General features: G+C 41.9%; 1 protein-coding gene across 3 annotated transcripts in view; it reads left to right on the plus strand.

Annotated features, from left to right (window-relative positions):
• The window catches only part of LOC126263196 (steroid hormone receptor ERR1-like), a 453,409-nt gene that overhangs the window by 225,196 nt on the left and 211,567 nt on the right, over nucleotides 1–16,646 (plus strand). The window lies entirely within an intron of this gene.

Raw genomic sequence — 16,646 nt, forward strand, 5'->3', positions numbered from 1 at the left:
TTTTTCTGTCCTCATTGTGTCGGACCATTTATCTCTAAATATTTTCCCAACAAGCATATTTTACGCTATTCAACAATTTACTTATTTGTTTTGACTTTCCACTATTCATAACCATGTAATACTAAACTCAGGTACAACATTTCGTGAAAATATTTGTTAGTTACATCGAAATTCCTTTGCTGTCCACAAACCATTCATCATTCCAACAGCTTTCTTACCAACGGTACACAGTGAAGGAAAATAAAGCTATAGTAAGGAAAGAGCAGGACAGGAACTTGGAATCAAGCAAACATTTCCAGACAACGGTAGGTCAGACATGCACTCTTGTGAAGCTATGGCCATAAAACGAAAGCCAAACAGCGACGAGCACGCAAAAGTTTGTCTCTAGGTGTGGGTAGCGGTGGGATTTTGTCCGAGTAAACTGCGTGCGCCAATCCCAAAAAATGGTTCAAATGGCTCTGAGCACTATGGGACTTAACATCTATGGTCATCAGTCCCCTAGAACTTAGAAGTACTTCAACCTAACTAACCTAAGGACATCACACACATCCATGACCAAGGCAGGATTCGAACCTGCGACCGTAGCGGTCGCGCGGTTCCAGACTGTAGCGCCTAGAACCGTTCGGCCACAACGGCCGGCGCGCCAATCTCTTCTTTTCTAATATCAACTTGGGGCGATGCTGCAGGCAGGAATTTCGAAGATTTGCTGTAAACAATGGGACTGAGAAAGAAAGAGTACTTAAAATTTAATTTCTGTTTTCTTCTTCGTTGTTGTCTTATTCCACACTTACTGATCTACCGTATTTTGTTTATTTGGTTAATATGCTCCAGTACATATATCTGCTGTTCTTATAAGAAGAAAAGTTAATCCCCGCTCTCTCTCTAAATTACCAGAAATTACAGTAAGTTGCCTTTACAGTTAATTATTATTAATACTACAATTTAGTGTGCCAAAAGTTATCTATCTTAATGCACTGCTGTTTTTTGAACCACAAATTAGTAGTTTTCCGGACATTTAGCGCCGTTGATTTAAAGTTCAAGCGTTGTCCAGTAAAAATTCGCTCTAACGCGACAATCTGTAGAAAGGAATTTCAAATATGCCTAGCTGAATGTTTAGCCATTATCCTCAACAAATTTAGTAAGCAGCTGCGCTCTTCAGTATTACAAGCATTATAGCGTGCAAGTTATTTTAAATGCGCACACTTCCTCGTGTTCGCTGCTGGTTTGCTGCCGTTTTATTGTCGTAGCTCCACACCAGTACGTTTTTGACCTCTGATTCTCTGAAACATTTTATTCGATTCGACGTCCTCTAGCCTACCCTGACCTACTGCTGGCTACTTCTTGTCTAGCTGCTTTTTATCTCCTTCAAACACTTTCCATTGTTCATTATCGAATTTCATAACTACCATAAACTACTTTACTTATCTCAAGGGCATTTCTTCTACTGATACCTTGACGCAACCTGTTATGTTTTGCTAATTGTCACCACTTTGGTTTTGTCCTACATTTATCTTCACTGCATTTCCCCAGTTTTACAACCCTCTTCTTCTGAATCCGCTAACGCTGCCGTATCATCTGGATACCTGACTGTCTTAACTGTATATATCTATTGCTCTTTCTCATGCTTCACCAATTTCTCAGCATAAATATTGACAAAAAATTCTCTTGTCTAACACCTCTTCGAATATTTGACGCCGGCCGCGGTGGCCGTGCGGTTCTGGCGCTGCAGTCCGGAACCGCGGGACTGCTACGGTCGCAGGTTCGAATCCTGTCTCGGGCATGGGTGTGTGTGATGTCCTTAGGTTAGTTAGGTTTAAGTAGTTCTAAGTTCTAGGGGACTTATGACCTAAGATGTTGAGTCCCATAGTGCTCAGAGCCATTTGAATATTTGACTCCCGTCTTTTCCTCTTCACCAATCACTATAATCAATCTTTGTCTCATTTCAGCAAAAATATTGACAAAAAACACTATTCCAATATTTGACTCCCCTATTTTCCTCTTCACCAATCATTACAACCAATCTTTGTCTCATTTGCAATTCATTTATCAGGTTTCTGTTCTTCAAGGAAATCCTTGCTAATTTCTAGCTTTCTGTATCCTCTGATCGTGAAACATCCAATGGCATCTCGCGTTTCTTTTCCATTCATGAATCCCTATTGGTCCTATCGCGTGTTTTCAACAATTTTTCTTTCATATCTTCGGAGTACAAGATTTCACACAACCTTGGTAATAAGACATATACAACTACTTGTTCTATAATCTTTACATTTTTGCACCACGTCTCTTTGATAAAGGGAGTAGAATGGTTTTAATAAATCTTCATATAAAATGTACCAGTCATATAAAGGGTGTTTCACCAGCACTTTTGCAAAATTTGGGGACAGGTTCCTTACACCAAAACAACGAAAAAAGATCTTATAATCATATGTCCGAAAATCATGTTATTAATGAAAGTTTACAATTTAGGTGACGAGAGCTCATCAATGCATAAATTAATAATAAATACTCGAAATGCCCTTCTCTTGCTTCTAAATAGGCATGCACTTGTTGAATTATTGACTGTTTCCTCCTTTCAAATACTCCCCGACGGTTTCAAATGGTGTCGCAGGCTTCCACGACATTCGATGAAGAGTGCCCCAATAGATAATAATCCAAAGGATTGAGAGATCGGAGGACCGTGCAGACCTTAGTACTGGACCTCCTCTCCGTATCCATTTGTCAAGGTAGATAGCAGATAGCGCAACTCTAACACTAAGACTGATATGGCCTGGGGTTCCATCATGCATGAACAACTTGTTTCTTCTTTTTTTTTTTTTTTTTTTTTTTTTGCAGGGTGATCTGGAAAAAAAAAATCCTTGTAGACAGCACCTGTAAGACGCGCTGGGGGGAAAACATATGGCCCTACCAGTCACTCACCTACAATTCCAGCCCACACAGTAATCTTCTCTCATGCTGATGTCAGCCTGTACTGTAGCATAAGGAATTGCTATCGACTCCTTCCAAACGTTGTCTCGTCTGTAAACAAAACTGAAGTTACAAACAACGGATTGTCATTCTGTGCAACAAATCATCGGCAAAAGACTCGCGTGTTGAGTTGCCGCCAGGCGTAGGGCCCTGCACACGTTGAAATTGATGCGGATACATGAGTTGCTCGTTATGTGTCCTCCAAGCTGAACTTGGAGAGGTACCCAATGCCTGGGTCGCCTGTCTTGCGGTGATATCTGGCTCTTCTTCGACAGCTCGTAGAAGGTGGCTTTCCTTGATCAATAGTCTGTGGTACTACGGATACAGTCTGGACAATAAGACGACAGTAGCACCAGACGCTGGATGACTCGGTCGTCTGTCTTCGGTCGGGAAACGCCGGTTGATACAGCGATGCAGCATCGTGTCCACTACCATTCGAGCAGCCTTACACCAAACTCCTGTCTGCCACCTCACAAAGTGAATATCCTGCCATGTACAAGCGGAGAACTTTCAATGAACTCATTATATGTAGTACATGTACACAATGAGCACGTTGAAGGCAGACGAATGACGAATGTAAATAGGCGTCCCTGGCGTCACAACGCCGTTTAGCATACTATGAGTTAAACGTTAGCACAGACAAGAGAAGTTGTTGGGTTGTACGTGGAAAGCCGTCGAACGTGAACTTTCATCAGGAACTTGAAAATAAAGTATGTTGGGACATATGTTTATATGAATTTTTACTCTTGTTTTGGTGTGAGAAACGTGTGCCCAAAGTTTGTAAAGTCTTCTCGGAACGCCTGTATATTATTGATAAGATTAGTCAGTCTAGATACTGCTCCATTTCCGAAGCCTTTTAGTGCTTCATCTCTTGCGTTATTACAGTACACTGCTTTGATCTACTTCCAACATTAATATCTTTGGTCCAAAAGCCATCTGATCATACACTACTAGCCATTAAAATTGCTACACCAAGAAGAAATACATGAGTTGCTCGTTATGTGTCCTCCAAGCTGAACTTGGAGAGGTACCCAATGCCTGGGCCGCCTGTCTTGCGGTGATATCTGGCTCTTCTTCGACAGCTCGTAGAAGGTGGCTAATGATACGAGCTGATAGTCGATGCTGCTGCAAACGTCGTCGACCTGTTCGTGCAGATGGTTGTTGTCTTGCAAATGCATGACTGGTATTCATTGGACAAATATATTATACTAGAACTGACATGTGATTATATTTTTACGCAATTTGGGTGCATAGATCCTGAGAAATCAGTACCCAGAACAACCACCTCTGGCCGTAATAACGGCCTTGATACGCCTGGGCATTGAGTCAAACAGAGCTTGGATGGCGTGTTCAGGTACAGCTGCCCATGCAGCTTCAACACGATACCACAGTTCATCGAGAGTAGTGACTGGCGTATTGTGACGAGCCAGTTGCTCAGCCACCATTGACCAGACGTTTTCAATTGGTGAGAGATCTGGAGAATGTGCTGGCCAGGGCAGCAGTCGAACATTTTCTGTATCCAGAAAGCCCCTACACGACCTGCAACATGCGGTCGTGCATTATCCTGCTGAAATGTAGGGTTTCGCAGGGATCGAATGAAGGGTAGAGCCACGGGTCGTAACACATCTGAAATGTAGCGTCCACTGTTCAAAGTGCCTTCAATGCGAACAAGAGGTGACAGAGACGTGTAACCAATAGCACCTCATACCATCACGCCGGGTGATACGCCAGTATGGCGATGGCGAATACACGCTTCTAAAGTGAATTCACCGCGATGTCGCCAAACACGGATGTGACCATTATGATGCTGTAAACAGAACCTGGATTCATCCGAAAAAATGACGTTTTGCCATTCGTGCACCCAGGTTCGTCGTTGAGTACACCATCGCAGGAGCTCCTGTCTGTGATGCAGCGTCAAGGGTAACCGCAGCCATGCTCTCCGAGCTGATAGTCGATGCTGCTGCAAACGTCGTCGACCTGTTCGTGCAGATGGTTGTTGTCTTGCAAACGTCCACATCTGTGAACTCATGGATCGAGACGTGGCTGCACGATCCGTTACAGCCATGTGGATAAGATGCCTGTCATCTCGACTGCTAATGATACGAGGCCGATGGGATCCAGCACGGCGTTCCGTATTACCCTCCTGAACCCACCGATTCCATATTCTGCTAACAGTCATTGGCTCTCAACCAACACGAGCAGCAATGTCGCGATACGATAAACTGCAATCGCGATAGGCTACAATCCGACCTTTATCAAAGTCGGAAACGTGATGGTACTCATTTCTCCTCCTTACACGAGGCTCACAACTGCTGTTTGTGTATGAGAAATCGGTTGGAAACTTTCCTCATGTCAGCGCCTTGTGTGAATTCTCTGAAAAGCTAATCATTTGCGTATCACAGCATCTTCTTCCTGTCGATTAAATTTCGCGTCTGCAGCACGTCATCTTCGTGGTGTAGCAATTTTAATTGCCAGTAGTGTATATTCATATTCGCGATGCATTACATGTTCTCAGTGACGAAAAGTGTGAGGACTTACGAACAATTGCACTGATCTTTCGCCAGAGTCTCCGTAGATGTAGTTCTGCCTTTCATTTCTGTGCGTTGATTGTGGTATGGCAGCTGCGTAATTATAAATGAGTGTAATGATTACTGCTGATCTCATTCTTGTTGTTATGGATGAAAATGCAGATGAAGTTACTCGATATATGAAGCAGTCCTCACCACTCTGAGTTCTTTGCACACGAAACTGCTAAGACATTTGGATTTCAGTTTATGACATTGGCACACATTCTGATGGCTAGGATCACTCCGTCCATTTTAGGTCAGGTCGCATTCATCGATCATTTCTTTTTCACCACTGGCATAGAAAATAGTTGCATCTGAATCGATTGCAATCACGTTCCCGCGATTGTTATGTAAGATGCTTGCTTCGAGGCATCGTCAAGCAACCATAATACGAACATATTTTGTCTAGTTACATTTTCGCAGGGTATTACTGCTGATGAATCATACCAGACTTTACGCAGAAATAACCAAATTTCTATCAGCTCCCGTGTGATGAAAGCAGATCAACATAAAACAAGAAGAAATCGAAGTCTTATGAATAAATTTAAGTTCTTTAATGCGCGTATTTACGCCAGGACAGTGAACTGGGTAATTCTTTTTCCACAATTCTGTGTTTCTCTTTCTCTTTAGACATTCCACAGCACACAGGAAGACAATAATACCACACAACGATCACTGTCTACATAAACTAAATATCTTTTTATTGTCATGGTTGAATAATGCATGCGTAAATTTTAACAAGTAATCACGGTTGAGAAACCGTCAGTGTGACTAGATTTCCGTGTAAATGCAGTATTTTATTCGCAGTATTCATTCTGACGAATGAAATTAGTTCGTGGGATAAAGAGGTAGCCTTCTCATACAGATTCTGTGATTTTTATGAACACTGTCATATGTCAATGATTCGCCTAAGAGCTCCCTCAATTCTCTCGAATATACGCAGTCTACAGATACTTTTTGGAATGACACTCATTTGTATCTGTGCACAACCATCGCCCACTCCTCTAAAAAATATAATATGCTGGCAGGTTGCATATGGCTTCATTAAATCTTTCCTGGCGGGGAAAAGGACAGGCTCGTAAAATATATTAGTGTTGTGCGCTTCTCAAACTCCCTTCAGGTTCAAATAACGATCCATATAGCTTTAATGCTAGCAAAGCGCCAGAACCAGTATTGAGAAACTAGTAATATACAGTGAGAATTTTTAAAAGAGATTCTTGTTTTGCTTCTCGTATAGCGCAATGAAACTAATAAGTATTACTCCACCAGAGATTACTACGTGAGTGACTTGAGTGGCTGTGACTCTTAGAATTTTACCTCTAAGAGTCTGGAATATTGTCAGTTGTTGACCCTCTGTTTCGTGGAACGACGCAGTAATTAGATCTGGAAAGGAAGCGGGGGGGGGGGGGGGGGAGGTGGCTGGAAATATGTATAAATAAATAATTAAATAGACATACTCTTCTTTAATGAAATTCTTATACGTCAACGTATAACGAAAAGTCATAACAATTTCTGAAATTTACCAATTTCAATCCTGAACATACAATATAGTGAATTATTTTTAGGTCTTGGCATAAGCAATGGGAAAGGCATTGTTTGGTCATTCGAAATGGAAGATAATGTTGAAATTATCATTGTTAAAATATCTGTGTGTTCACTGAAAGCATTATAATACTCATGGCGTACTGTGAGACATGTTGTCTTGTCCCTCTTACATAGTTGTGTTACCTTTGTCGTTTTGTGTGTGTTCATGTTCGAATGATGGACTTTTTGAAAAAAAGTCTCAGAAGCGTTATACCTCTTTCGTCTTTATTAGAGAAAGAAAGTTTTCCATCGATATCTAAAAAGATTAGGAAGAGCATGACGCGAAATTGTTTTATTACTAGCCTCTTCCCAGCAGCGTCACTCGCTTACGCAATCGACACATATATTACGCAAATCTCAAATTCCCCCGTCTCTCTGTCCATCTGATTCTACCACCTTCATCTCTCCATCTGGTACTCACCGCTCTCTCTCTCTCTCTCTCTCTCTCTCTCTCTCTCTCCACACGTCCTCCTCTCCCCTTTCTTTGTCCATCTCTTCCACCCAGTTTCTACGATCATATTTGCCTTCCCCCTCTCCGCCATCTCCCTCTACCCCTCCCTGTCCATCTCCGTCACCCCCTCTCACTGAACATTTACTCCTCCCCCTCTACCCCTCGCCCATCTTTCTGTCCTTCTCTCCAACCCCCTGTGTCTGCCCATCTTATTCCTCTCCACGCCATCTCTGTCCATCTCCTCCCTTCTCGCTGTTTATCTGCTCCTCCCTTCTCTCTTTGTCCATCTGCTCCTCCCCTCCCTCTTTGTCCATCTCCTCCTCCCCTCCCTCTCTGTCCATCCCCTCCTGCCTCCTCTCTCCCTTTCCATCCCATCCTGCTCCCGTCCATTCCTATCCATTCCGTCGTGGCCCCCTCTCTCTCCATCTCTTCCTCTATCCATATCAAGCTACCCCAGGTATGCAAAACCGCACATTTAGCCCCTTCAAAGGATGTCGATAAAGCAGGCTGGGGCTACTTCCACAACACACCTCCCATGCAGCACAGCCTAAATATGAAGGGCTCGGAAACTCAGTCTTTCCCATGACGTATAGGCTGCCTGACTGGCGGGTTGCCTACTTGATTGCCCATAAGGGGCCTGGTAAATAATTCACCCGTCTTTATCTCTGTAAATATTAGAGCTATAGCGTTATAAACACCCATTTGTTGGTCCTTTCGAGGTAAGAAGTTAAGTGTTTCAAATTTGGTTCAATTCAGTTAAGGGGTCTGGGAAGCTTTCCCGGATGTATATACATATTCTCAGCGTATATTAGGTTGGTGCTTAAGTTCGTAGCGTTTTTGTTTTGCATGTTGGTATTCCGGTTGCTATGGGTTTATTTATCGTTTGTCATTTTTATTTGTAATTGACTGTTGCTATTTGAGTTCACACATAGTCATCTCGTCATCTGGAGATTGTGAGTGGAGCTGTGGACGCTAGAAAATGGAGTACTCAGTGAAGAAATAGGAACATTTCCGAGGTATTCTTCTACTGAAGTTCAATAGAGGGGTGACAGCCAGAATCATTTGTCCCTTTATGGCGATAATGCCACTGGACAGAGCACGGCCTGAAAATGGTTTTCTCTTTTTAAGAACAATCGTTTTGACATTAGTGACTCTCCACATTCAGGAAGATCATCAGGTTTGACGAAGAACATTTAAACGCATAAATCCACTACCATCCATGTCAGTGTGCTCGAGAACAGGCAGATATGACGAACCATGGTCGTTCCACCATCGTGCGACATTTGCATGCAATGGGGAAGTTTCAGAAGTCGGATGCATGGGTAAAACATGCTCTACGACAAAATCACAAAAACCAATGGGTTGCCATATGTGCATCTCTGCTTGTTCATCATCAATTGACTCGTGAACAACACTGGCCATTCCTAACTTGCATCTTCTTCACGACGAAGTAATGATGTTGGGCGCTGGAATCTGGAGCGAAGTCAACTTTCTAATTCGTGCAAAAGGTATTCCATTGAGTCCAGATCGGGGCTCTGGGCAGGCCATTCTACTTCAGGAATGTTACTGCACACAAACCATTTACAGATGTTGCTTTATGTCCAGATGCACTGTGCTGATACAAACAGTTATTGTCTTCGAACTTTTTCCCCACTGTGCAGCATACACAGCACTGTAAATTGTGTTCATAGCCTTCCTTATGTAACATTTTCTTAAGTGCAGTAAGGAGACCACAGCCTAAACACGGAAAACCACCTACTCAATACTTCTCTGTTGACCCTATGTATATTGGCAGGTAATGTTTTCCCATAACGCCAACCCCAAACCCTTCCATCGGGTTGCCACAGTATATATTCATCACTCCAAACAACTCTTTTACAGTCATCCATTGTCCAGTAGCGTGGCTTTCCACCACCTCAAGTGTCGCTTAGCATTGACTACAGAAGTGTGTGGGTTATGAGGTGATGCCTGACCAGTGCACCCCATTCCTTTGAACTCCCTTTGCGCAGTCATTGTGTTAGCTAGACTAGTTTCATGCGATTTTTTACAACCGTCCTCCACAATGCTCGACTGTCCCTGTCCGGCAGTACATGAGGTCGGTCTGGTCTTGGGTTAGTTGTTCAAAAAATGGTTCAAATGGCTCTGAGCACTATGGGACTCAACTGCTGAGGTCATTAGTCCCCTAGAACTTAGAACTAGTGAAACCTAACTAACCTAAGGACATCACAAACATCCATGCCCGAGGCAGGATTTGAACCTGCGACCGTAGCGGTCTTGCGGTTCCAGACTGCAGCGCCTTTAACCGCACGGCCACTTCGGCCGGCTGGTTAGTTGTTCCTTAGCGTTTCAACTTCCCAGTCACGTCACTAACAGTCAACTTGGGCACGTTTGTAAGTGCTGAGATGTCAGATTGATTTGATATTCAGGTGACAGCCAGAGACCAGTCGACGTTGGAAGTCACTGAGCTCTCATGACCAACCCGTTCCGGTATTCTGCTTCTCTAGTGTCAACGCTTCCTTTTGTACTATCGGATCCAACTGTCCTGACATATAGCGTTCAGTTCCGCGTTACATAGGGGTGTACGGGTACTTTTGATCATAGAGTGTATTTATGATTCCTGACGGTATAACGGCCGTGGATGCAGAAGCGAGAGCATGTGTTACAGATCAAAATGCGTGCCTGAAGTCAGAGTTGGACATTCCATCTGCAGTGAAGATTTTGGAGATGGAGCAGTAGGTGAGCTGGAGGAGGGGGTAGGGCTTAGATCGGCGTTAAACATTTCGCAGCATACCTGAAACGATTTAGTCAAGTTACGGAGAAGCCAAATCCTGGCGGCTGAACAGGCATGTGGGCCCATCTCCTGAGAATCAAGAGACTAGCGTCTTAACCAAGGCGTCCATCATTCGGCACAGCAGTTGAGTCGCATATTCAGCCTCATGTAGCGCTTCATTTCTATCTCCGATGCAGTAAGTATCATAAAGAAACTCCTGTTATCATCATGAATGAAAATGAAATTTCTTCAGTAACATAAACTGGTATGGTACAGAACAACAATCTTGGGTAACATAACGCAACGTTGAACTTGAGCACGGATAAAAATACAGCCATCCAAGTTCGTCTTACGGTTGCCTCGCGCTTCATGTCGGAAATATATGGCTGGGCCTTCTTCCATCCCAACCAGTCCACGCACGTCTTCAGTCTTGAATGACCTCGCTGTTGACATAAGGTTGGATGGTAAGATAAAACAAAAAAAACTATTAACGATAATACGATCTTGGGTAACATAACGCAACGTTGAACTTGAGCACGGACAAAAATACAGCCATCCAAGTTCGTCTTACGGTTGCCTCGCGCTTCATGTCGGAAATATATGGCTGGGTCTTCTTCCATCCCAACCAGTCCACGCACGTCTTCAGTCTTGAATGACCTCGCTGTTGACATAAGGTTGGATGGTAAGATAAAACAAAAAAAACTATTAACGATAATACGATCTTGGGTAACATAACGCAACGTTGAACTTGAGCACGGACAAAAATACAGCCATCCAAGTTCGTCTTACGGTTGCCTCGCGCTTCATGTCGGAAATATATGGCTGGGCCTTCTTCCATCCCAACCAGTCCACGCACGTCTTCAGTCTTGAATGACCTCGCTGTTGACATAAGGTTGGATGGTAAGATAAAACAAAAAAAACTATTAACGATAATACGATCTCATATGTAAATCACAAGGAGATTTCAAACGTTTCTGTTCGCAAAAGAGCAAATATTGATATAGACTACCACTTAACCTGAGTGAAACTAAATTTAATGTCCCAAAAACTCAGAAAAAGGACGGCAATAATTCATTAATTCAACACTAATGAAAACAAACCATTAATATTAGCAAACAAACTTGATAAACCCCAAGCACAAAATTGAGAACAATTAAAAAGTTTATCGAAACTGTCAAGAACAAACTTCCTTTACGAAAGTGGAAAAAAAACCACACTTGATGGAATGAAGATTGTGAACAGGTAGTAAATCTCGACACAAGGCATTCAGGAGATGGTATTATGACAAATAAAAAATGCACATGACACGTTTATGGCAACTATAAAAGAAGCTTAATGAATGAAATTAATTAAACTGGAACAAAATATGAGAACAGTCAGTTCCTGAAACTGAACAACACAAAATATATATGAAATAGAGACACTTCTTATAAAACATTAAAACGAATCTAAATGGGTACCAACCCCAATATCTCTACTTCAAGTAGGGAAATAGACAACTGCCACTTAACAACCAAGAAGTCTAAACAGAACTTCGCAGATAATTAAAAAAAGGCGTCTTTATTGCCCAGCTATATTGTCCTGAGTACACATAAGTTTGCACTAGAAATTCAAAAACCAACCCAGATTCATAAGCTCTAGATGAAGAGGAAATTGATACACGCGAAGTAAAAAGGTATAAATGACAAAGCACCTGGCTAAGATGGAATAGTTGTAGAAGCCCTGAAATGAGCTGGCGCAAATACGTTGAAAGATATTACATTGTTCATGCAAAAAATTTGGTGAGTTGATAAAATTCCAGATAACTGGAAAATTGCATTGGTAATCTACTGTATAAGAAAGGAAACAGAACGGATGTTAATTCTATACAGAGATTTCTCTTCTTTCTGATCCTTACTAAATATTATTGTCTCCTCGATCAAGCACAACAACAGCTTGAATGTAAAATAGGCAAATATCAAACAGCTTTCAGAGCAATCAGATGTTGCCCAAAAGCAAATTTTAGTTCTGAAACTAATTCTCAGACATCAAAATTATAATAAAAAGTAATTTGTACCTTTAATGATTTTTAAAAAGCTTATGTCTCAGTATACCTAGCCTCCAGATTCTCAAAGAACGATGTCTTTACCTCCAATCCACTGCAGTAGTTAGTGAAACACTAAAACTTACATAATCTGAGGTACGAGAGTCTACGAAAGTCGCTGTAAAGTTAAAACTGCAAAAATAATCTGTATCAGTGTAATAAAAGGTCACTTAAATGAGGCAGGAACGACACAACTTGAATGACCAGACTGAAACATTTTTACGCTGCAAATTCATCATTTGACAGCTGGCTTGCCAGAGAGCGGAGCAATGTGATTTGATGGGCGGAAGACAGTCGATTCTGAGTGCATAATCCAATAGAGCACAAACATAAATAATAATAGTAATAACAACATAATACGAGAAATATACGTGATCTTAAAACAGCAAATTTTCATCGATGGTACTGTTCGAAGGAAACGCAAACGAAGTCGAAAACCTGTCTGTGCACTGGCCTTTTTTGAAGCCTTTTGCCGGTGATACCTCTCGTTTATTCTGCAGGAAGGATAATCGAGGTGGGGTGACGACTTTCAACATCGATTAAAGGATTAATGAAAAAATTAGGATCAACTGAAGTTATAAGCTTGTTTTTAGGGGAAAAAAGTATGATACATGCGTCATTACTACGAACGGCTTGTCGCGTCTTATACGGACCGTGATCCTCGTTCCATTTTCCAGATGACTTAACACAAGAAAATGTAGATGAACGAGGAAGATATTTTGAGATTGTGTCAGTCAGCGCTAAGTGAACCACTTTTTACTGTTAGTAGTTAAACTGATTGTCAGTTACTGTGCAACAATAAAACATTTCCATACGTTGATGTTTACTTGCGAATTACATATTTATCTGCATTAACATGATCACAATGAGTAAGAAGAAACTGCCTTTTCTAACTACACGTCTACCGGAGTTCACTTATCAAGCAAAAACTTCTCCAAGCACTGTGTACACGATGATCCCAGAAGACTATAAAAAGCGATTGGCAGGTGAAGGGTGATACCGCTGCTTAAGAGGAATAATAGTTATTACATTCCAGGGCAAGGCGTCACTCGATTATTACGAACATGGAATGACTCTTGGTACGCTTGAGACGAATTAAACCGTCATACTTGCGAGTATTATGAAAATAAAAAGAACACTCATCTCGCAAGTGAAGAAAGCCGGTGGTATCGGAGAAGTAGCCATGTGTGCACATCTTTAAGGTCGTGGACGTGTATACTTACCAGAGAAACCTAGCAAACAGCGAAACAGAAAAAGAAAAAAAAAAAAACTGGACGGCTATACCTGCACAGTCTGCATCATGCCTTCATAATCCTTCCCGTATCATTTTACAACTGGTAGTGTTCTGCTCTGTCTCCTGCTGCGGAGTCGGTTATTGCTGAAACAAGCGGTTTGGGGTCGCACATGTTCCTTTGGTCCACAGTTTAACCTGACTGTTAAAACCGCTCAAAATAATCTGTTTCTAAAATAATCGAGTTTGGGTTTTCTACTGCTGTTACTTCCAGTAATAAAAGTAGATTTCGAACAAAGATTCAAAAATTCTAATGAACGTGAAGGAGATCATGATTAATGTGGACTTGAGGCTGAAGCAGAAATCGGTCTCGTAGTCTACATCAAAGATGACGAATACGAAAGAGACGGGTGTGGTGACAGCGAGAGCGAAAGATGACAAGTTGACTTCCCAGTATAGTCGCTTTTGGATAGTATCAATTTTTCACCCTTAAGCAACCACAGAATTAGGGATTCAGTCTTTATCCCAAGCTATAGCACTTCAACAAAATTATAGCAATATCAATCAAATTTACTGTCTCTTACAAGGAACATTGTAGTGGTGTGACTTGCCCCGCTTTTAATTTTTTAAATCAATTTGAGCAAGCTACTTCAAAACCATGAACCATGGACCTTGCCGTTGGTGGGGAAGCTTGCGTGCCTCAGCGATACAGATGGCCGTACCGTAGGTGCAACCACAACGGAGGGGTATCTGTTGAGAGGCCAGACAAACATGTGGTTCCTGAAGAGGGGCAGCAGGCTTTTCAGTAGTTGCAGGGGCAACAGTCTGGATGATGGACTGATCTGGCCTTGTAACATTAACCAAAACGGCCTTGCTGTGCTGGTACTGCGGGGAAACTACAGCCGTAAATTTTCCCGCGGACATGCAGCTTTACTGTATGATTAAATGATGATGGCGTCCTCTTGGGTAAAATATTCCGGAGGTAAAATAGTCCCCCATTCGGATCTCCGGGCGGGGACTACTCAAGAGGGTGTCGTTATCAGGAGAAAGAAAACTGGCGTTCTACGGATCGGAGCGTGGAATGTCAGGTCCCTTAATCGGGCAGGTAGGTTAGAAAATTTAAAATGGAAAATGGATATAGTGGGAATTAGTGAAGTTCGGTGGCAGGAGGAACAAGACTTTTGGTCAGGTGATTACAGGGTTATAAATACAAAATCAAATAGGGGTAATGCAGGAGTAGGTTTAATAATGAATAAAACAATAGGAGTGCAGGTTAGCTACTACAAACAGCATAGTGAACGCATTATTGTGGCCAAGATAGACACGAAGCCCACGCCTACTACAGTAGTACAAGTTTATATGCCAACTAGCTCTGCAGATGATGAAGAAATTGATGAAATGTATGACGAGATAAAAGAAATTATTCAGGTAGTGAAGGGAGACGAAAATTTAATAGTCATGGGTGACTGGAATTCGTCAGTAGGAAAAGGGAGATAAGGAAACATTGTAGGTGAATATGGATTGGGGGGAAGAAATGAAAGAGGAAGCCGCCTTGTAGAATTTTGCACAGAGTATAACTTAATCATAGCTAACACTTGGTTCAAGAATCATAAAAGAAGGTTGTATACCTGGAAGAATCCTGGAGATACTAAAAGGTATCAGATAGATTATATAATGGTAAGACAGAGATTTAGGAACCAGGTTTTAAATTGTAAGACATTTCCAGGGGCAGATGTGGATTCTGACCACAATCTATTGGTTATGAACTGCAGATTGAAACTGAAGAAACTGCAAAAAGGTGAGAATTTAAGGAGATGGGACCTGGATAAACTGAAAGAACCAGAAGTTGTAGAGTGTTTCAGGAAGAGCATAAGGGAACAATTGACAGGAATGGGGGAAAGAAATACAGTAGAAGAAGAATGGGTAGCTCTGAGGGATGAAGTAGTGAAGGCAGCAGACGATCAAGTAGGTAAAAAGACGAGGGCTAATAGAAATCCTTGGGTAACAGAAGAAATATTGAATTTAATTGATGAAAGGAGAAAATATAAAAATGCAGTAAATGAAGCAGGCAAAAAGGAATACAAACGTCTCAAAAATAAGATCGACAGGAAGTGCAAAATGGCTACGCAGGGATGGCTAGAGGACAAATGTAAGGATGTAGAGGCTTATCTCACTAGGGGTAAGATAGCTACTGCCTACAGGAAAATTAAAGAGACCTTTGGAGAGAAGAGAACCACTTGTATGAATATCAAGAGCTCAGATGGCAACCCAGTTCTAAGCAAAGAAGGGAAGGCAGAAAGGTGGAAGGAGTACTTAGAGGGTTTATACAAGGGAGATGTACTTGAGGACAATATTATGGAAATGGAAGAGGATGTAGATGAAGATGAAATGGGAGATAAGATACTGCGTGAAGAGTTTGACAGAGCACTGAAAGACCTGAGTCGAAACAAGGCCCCGGGAGTAGACAACATTCCATTAGAACTACTGATGGCCTTAGGAGAACCAGTCATGACAAAACTCAACCATCTGGTGAGCAAGATGTATGAGACAGGCGCAATACCCACAGACGTCAAGAAGAATATAATAATTCCAATCCCAAAGAAAGCAAGTGTTGACAGATGTGAAAATTACCGAACTATCAGTTTAATAAGTCACAGCTGCAAAATACTAACGCGAATTCTTTACAGACGAATGGAAAAACTGGTAGAAGCGGACCTCGGGGAAGATCAGTTTGGATTCCGTAGAAATGTTGGAACACGTGAGGCAATACTAACCTTCCGACTTATCTTAGAAGAAAGATTAAGAAAAGGCAAACCTACGTTTCTAGCATTTGTAGACTTAGAGAAAGCTTTTGACAACGTTGACTGGAATACTCTCTTTCAAATTCTGAAGGTGGCAGGGGTAAAATACAGGGAGCGGAAGGCTATTTACAATTTGTACAGAAACCAGATGGCAGTTATAAGAGTCGAGGGGTATGAAAGGGAAGCAGTGGTTGA

This window comes from Schistocerca nitens, chromosome 1, assembly GCF_023898315.1.
Source record: "Schistocerca nitens isolate TAMUIC-IGC-003100 chromosome 1, iqSchNite1.1, whole genome shotgun sequence".
In the NCBI taxonomy this organism is placed as follows: Eukaryota; Metazoa; Arthropoda; class Insecta; order Orthoptera; family Acrididae; genus Schistocerca; species Schistocerca nitens.